Source organism: Clarias gariepinus, chromosome 26, assembly GCF_024256425.1.
Source record: "Clarias gariepinus isolate MV-2021 ecotype Netherlands chromosome 26, CGAR_prim_01v2, whole genome shotgun sequence".
Lineage (NCBI taxonomy): Eukaryota > Metazoa > Chordata > Actinopteri > Siluriformes > Clariidae > Clarias > Clarias gariepinus.
This window is the reverse complement of record NC_071125.1, coordinates 9740001-9746568: the sequence shown is the minus strand read 5'-3', so window position 1 is coordinate 9746568 and position 6568 is coordinate 9740001. Positions and strand designations below refer to the sequence as shown.

Sequence of the window (6568 nt, the reverse complement as noted above, 5' to 3'; positions counted from 1 at the left end):
GACCTTTACCTAAGAGAAAATCTATCAAGTACTGTGGGCTGAGACCATTCACTGCTTTATCAAGCATCAATAGTATTTTTAATCAATATGTAATTTTACTGGGATATAATCAAACATTGTGGTTACAACAAGTTATTTTCGATTAACTGGAGCCTATTTATGCATTTAATAAAGCATCCAGGAATAGCAATAATCCAACCTAATGGTAACAAAAGCATTCGCTAGTTTTATACATTGTGCAGTAACATTATCCTTTTTAGCTTAACAAGGTTTCTGACATAAAAAGGCTGTCCTACGAATATTATTTGAGTTCCTAATGAGAGACTTGAGTCAACAATCATACATACTGTAACTCACTGCTGCACATAATGTAACTGACTAAATGTCATCAAGAGTTACTACATAATCAGAAAACTTATTTCTACCTGCCTTTGGGCTCAGAAAAAGTCAGAAAAAGAAACCTGTCTTTTCATAGTTCATTAGGAAAAAGTTACTCAGCATCTAGTGCCTAATGCCCTTTACACATTGTACACACCGGTGTCTGTCATATGGCTTTACCGAACCACATAACTGGGTATCATCAGCATAGCAATGGAAAACTAAGATCATTTTAATAAATTAATTTTATATTTAGTAAATAGTTGGTTGTAGGAACTGAGCCTTGGAATTATTAGGCAAATATACTTTAGGGCTAATGAAGCAAGTGTATATAGATGACCTTTATGTTTATAGAAAACATTTAGAAGCTATACTTTTTATGTTTAATGACTACAAAAATATATTAACATTTTACTGGCTAATGAAAAGATTTAAATAAGAAAATCTTACTGTATGTTACAAATTTTTAATAATGGCCTTCACGAGTAAAGAAAAGTGCGAGCTATTAAACTCGTGTCTCGACACATGTTCTGGTAACCTGGTGCAGAGTTCTCCACTGCCTACCTTGGGCACACACACACACACACACACCACAGTTAAGTGGTGTGTGTTTACAGCTTGTTCATTTCCACTCTGCAACTCTTGGCTAAGGCAAGACGAGGGAGTAAGGGCAAGAGAGGGAGAGAAAAAGAGGGCAATCGGAAGAGAGAGGGGGGCAGTGTTTTTGTCCAGGAAAGAAATAGCCCTCTAGGTTGTAATTGGAGGCAGAGAAAGAGAGAAAGTGGGAGGGAGCGACAGCAGAAATTGCTTGGCTGTGGCTGTGTGGGATGATAGTGTTTTTGACAGGTAAATAAGCCTGTGATTGTCGACAGTTACACTGCACCTTTCTGACCCCAACACACACTGGCCTCCTCCATCTATATTTCACTCTGACAAACGTGCTGACTCTCTCTATCCTTCTTTCTTTTTCGAATTCTGGCCTTGTCTATCTCTTCGTTCTCCCTTTACTTAATTCTTCTATCCCTTCCTATTCCTCTGGTCCTTCTGAATGCCAAATACATCACAGTATGCGTAGAAGTGTATGATCACATGCTATCATTCTGATAAAAGTATCAAGTATCAGGAATTTTAGTATCGAGACACATAGATAGATAGATAGATAGATAGATAGATAGAAAGATAGATAGATAGATAGATGCCACACTCTAGGCGTATCTCTCCTTCTTCCTTCCTCCTTTCTCTTCCTTCTATCTTCCTATCCTCTTTTATCAAGTCAACAACCGTCTCTCTCCCCCTCCCCTCCTGTTCCCCACTTGCCTCCTTCCCTCCCTCTCTCTGCCTCTCTCACTTCAATCTCAAGTGTTTTCAATTTTATTCTAGAGTGGAATTAACTACCCCCGATGTCAAATTGCCGACGAAATCGATAATAATATCTTTACAAAAGAGGATATTCCAGTCTCTCGCGTCGGCTTTTGAAAAATGGAAAATTTAGCCGAGATTGATTCATTAGTTGACACGTTATAGGACGGTATAAGTATTGATCGCGGCCTGTCATGTCCCATCTCGGCTAATCGAAGCTGAGGCGCTCTGTCGATGGGCGCATTTTTCATAATTCCAACGCCGGGGAGAGAGACTAGCCGATGGAGGCGACTGCAAGGCACTGAGAAAAAAGGAGAGAGTGTATAAGGGGAAGAAAGATAGACGGGGGAGAGATAACTGGGGGGAAAACAGGCAGGGGGCAAAGAGTGGAAGAGCAAGAAATAGAGTGAAAAGAGGTATGGGGTAAAAGGGAAACAGGGGAGGGTGGAATGACGGGGACTTTCGTATCCACAGAAGTCTCCGGTGTCGAGTGGAGGCCGGTTAGGGGGTAAGGTATGTTTATAGTGCAGGTACCGCCAGTGGGGCGTAAATAATTAATGCATTATCTAATTAAATACAAACGATGAATAAACGAGATGGATGGGGAGAAGAGCATAGGAAAGAGACCTGGGTGGCGAGACTGAGGGGGGAGTAAGGGCACCAGGGCAGGAGGGAAGAAGAATACGGCTTAATAGCGTGCGTTGAGGGCGGGAGGCTGTGAAAATGGGGAGATCGGATGAAGAGAGTGAGTGAACGGTGGGGTGGGTGGGGAGGGCAGTAAATAGAAATCGAATGGCTCTGGTGCAAGAAGGGAAGAAGCTCCAATGGTTAAAAAAAAATCAACTGAAGAGGCAATGACGGTGATAGAGAAACTTTTGATAGTTGTGATGTTCGCTTGAAAAGTTATCTTTTGGCTTAAGTGTAAGGCCTTCAATCTCCTCCAACATGTCATGGCCGCACATCACCCCGGACCTACTCGCCTTTCAGGTTACTGTGATCCTTTCAGTGTACAGATTTCTCTTTGGAAGCCCATGTGTCTAATGTGTTTTCATACTAAATCAACATTATACGCAATGATGCAGTCTAACAGATGAATGGACAGCATAAAACAAGGGTGTGTGGTGATCGACAAAAAAAATTGGCTTTAAACTGAACAAACACAAATCTTACCAAGGCATAAATATATTCATTTCATGTAATTACACGCCTACCATTTCATTATTCAGTTACGATCTATAGACAAACACTGGACTGGATTCTTTGCTGAATATGGATTGAACTCGTTTCAAACATGCACAAATGCCAGAATAATATGCGCTCTAATAAAGATGCGCGCTTATTACAAAAAAAAAAAAAAAAAAAGCTCAGTCTATACTGGGGGTGTGGACTTGTTGGGGAAAAAGTATACGTAGTATATATGTAGTTACAAATAGTTCATTGTAAATATAGTAGGCCTTCAATTGTGTAAACGTTCTCTGTGAACAAAACGCAGGGACACAGATGGGCATCAGATATTTATTATTATGATGCATCACAATTAGGCTTACAGCAGAATAAATTAGACGAGGAATCAAGTGGAGCTGATGAATACATGGAATTAGACGGATTCAGATTACATGTGAACAGTGGAAAGAGGGATGGAAAAGAAGGAAACGTGGATGTGTAGGCTATGTGAGATGGAGAAATACGGGGAGGGGTGAGAGGGGGGTATCAGTACTTGGCAGTCTCTGAGTATCTCAGGTTCTCTCCGGCCTGGAAAAGCGGTCGATATTTAATTGTTATTGCTAGCATGGAACGCACGGAAGCGGTGCCTGTACGAAAATTTCTCATTTATTTGGTATTCTTCTGTTCTCTCCTTCTCTCTGCTCCCCCCTCACCGTTTTAGAAGAGCACTAGAAATGTTGGTTGGGGGGTATTTAGACACTTTGAGGTGGAAAGAATGAGGGGGTATAGTTGATAGGGACAGCAGGGGGAAAAAAGACAAGTTTTCATCCTTAGACACATTGTGTCCCCCTTAAGCACTCGCCACCACCCGTCCTCGTCCCCAACAGCCCTCCCTCACTCACCCCAACCTGTATATACCCCCACCTGTCCAAAATGAAAAATCCGTCATTTTCCATCAAACGTCCAAGCAAATATTATCTACACTCCATTTCTAGAGATCGAACCTTATTTAGTTCGAAGGGATTCGCCATCTGTTTTCAAATTTCATTCCTGCGCGAACTTTATTTTCTCTGACTTTGGACAAAATTATAACCCGATCGATCCGCAATCTGCCCACCGTCTACATATATTTTCCGCGGCGGATTCCCTTTTTGCTGTCAGTCGCTGGTCAATTTGTTTCTGCCGCTGGCACCAGATCAGCGCACTTGGCACAGCAGCTTCGTACAAGAGACTCAAAGTTGCGCGCCAGCAGTTTGATACAGAGGGGGTCGCACCTCACACCGAGTGCTACTCCACTCTCTCCTTCCTCTCCAACTCCCCCTTTCACACTTTCCCTCTCCTCGGCTCGCACTGACATGCTTCCTATTCTCCTCCTCCGCTCCGGTTGCTCTGTGCGCTCTAGCGCGTGACTCGCCACGTGCGCTTTCAGCGCGCGCGTCCCGAGATTAAAACACCGCGGTCAGACTTCGCAGACTGTGGGGTAGGCGACCTGTCATTTTACTCTCAAAGTTATGCTCTTAAAAGGTCACGTTATCACTGCTTGCATCTGTTTTTTAGTCTGCATTTTTATGCTCTCTCTATCTCCATCTTCAAAATTACCACCCATTTCTGTGCGTAGCATGAGATACACTGACAGCGGACAATTCGAGTTGTGCGTCAGATGATTTTTTTTTTTTTTTTTGTGGTTTCTAGTTGGTTTTGGGACTGCAGACCTCGGGACCACCAGGAAATCCGAGTGCAAAAAGACAGAGCCAATGTGAGGACGCAGCGTCAGGTGAGTGTTTCCTCTACTACTTCCCAAGGGACCCCGAAATTCCAAGTTGGTTTGTTTTGGTTCAGATAGTCAAGGCACCACCACCGTAGTCTAAATGTAATAGTGCTTTCTTGCGCAACGCATTTGGCTTGATAGTTAAAGTATTGTAAGAATTTGTGTGGAGTTGTAAACTGGGCAGTTTTTCAAATTCACTTCGCCTCGGGATGAGTCTGAAAACACGGTGCCATTCTGTAGCTGGAGGGCGCGCAAAGGGCGCGCGGGAGTGAAGTAAACGGAACTGGAGTTGTTGGATGATACAGTAGATGTATGGTGCACTTGTCCTTGCATTGATTGTTTTGTTTGTACCTAATTGTTGCAGCAGATTAATAGTCTATCCATAGATCTCTGGCATTAAAAATATGTCTGAGCATATTTGAAATTTTAGGAGTGAAAGTCATTGCTTGTGTAGTTTCAAGTTGGTTGGATGCACAGGGGGAAAAAGTGCATTGAAATAGATTGAGTTGGTCTTTATTCAAGCATTCATATTTACTCGTCACTTAAGCTACACATGGTCTCATATAGCAATGAGTGATGCATATTCATCAGATAAGTCCTATTTTTTATTTAATTAGCAATCACTAGGGGTAATTGTAAATACTGATGTATTTCTACATTATGACATTTAAAGCATGTGATACAAGTTATATGCATTATAGTTTAGCCTGTAATCTAATTAAACTAGGCACATAAAACTTATTATTGTACAATGTCATGCCCCATAGAGAATTAAATACATAAGCATCATGGCTGATTATGCCATGTACATCTACTGCTAAAATGATGTTGCACTCTAGTCAATCATATTTAAATCTTTGTTCTCTTACGGCCTTTTTTGGACTTTAAAGTAAAGTTCTAAGTCAAAGGAACTACTACTACCGAAAAACACACAGTAGCCTTAACAAGTAGTGTGTGTAATGATTTAGAGTTCTCCTTAAAATCCTGTTGTTTGATTTAAATGGACCGAGTGTGTCCAGTGCTTTGGGACTCATAAACTATGCCTTGCTGTATAAGGCTCAAGCACTAAGCACTGCTCAGCACCTAGTCCGTAGAAAGATTCATCTTGTAATGCTCGAAATGAGACTACATTAATTTGAAACATTCAAAAGTTTTCAATTCTGTTGCAAGTGGGGAGAAGAAGTATTTAGCACACTAAACATATAGATAGTACTAAAATGATAATCTGCTACATTTTAGTAAATTATATATGTTAGTGATTCGGATGAACATGAATCAAACCACTATGTTGGTTTTTACTTGCCTGGCCATAGACTATGCTCTTGTGGCAACTCTGTTAACCCTGTATCTCACAATCAAACATGAGTTAATTTAGCCATGTTAAACAATACACTGCTCCTCAAAGTGCAGAAGTATGCCTAATTACCCATAATTAAATGCCTGCGCTAACATGAACTCAGATAGAATAAAGTGACATGGGCAACTGGAAAACAGATTCATATGAAGTAAGTCGGTAATGTTAGTTGCGTGGATGACAGATTACTGTGTCAGAACCAAAACATGTAGGTTAAACTCTATGACCCTTTTGAAAGCATAGAATGCCTTGTCAATTTTCCCTAAATTCCCAAGGCTGTATTGTTTTAGTACATATACCACTTAAATAAAGATATAAAAGCAGAAATGGTTTATTCTTGCACGTTTGCTTGACGCCTTACTAAAAAAAACATTTTCGTCCGTAGCCGTATGCTGTACCAAATATAGATGTTTTAGATGTTCCCTCTGCAGTCAGTAAATATTTTGTATGTCTTTGGTTTGATTGCCATAGATGTTAAAATAGATAGTTATGTAGAACACTGATCATGGGAAACAATTTCCTCATTTTGTTGGGACTGTGTAGGA

At 40.9% G+C, this 6568-nt stretch overlaps 1 protein-coding gene across 1 annotated transcript in view; it reads left to right on the top strand.

The window, feature by feature from the left end:
• Positions 1-4628: 4628 nt before the first annotated feature.
• erfl1 (Ets2 repressor factor like 1) overlaps positions 4629-6568 on the top strand; it is a 44426-nt gene continuing 42486 nt past the window's right edge. Inside the window, exon 1 of the mRNA XM_053488217.1 lies at positions 4629-4675. The gene's annotated coding sequence lies outside the window, so the exon portion shown is untranslated. The remainder of the gene's footprint in view (positions 4676-6568) is intronic.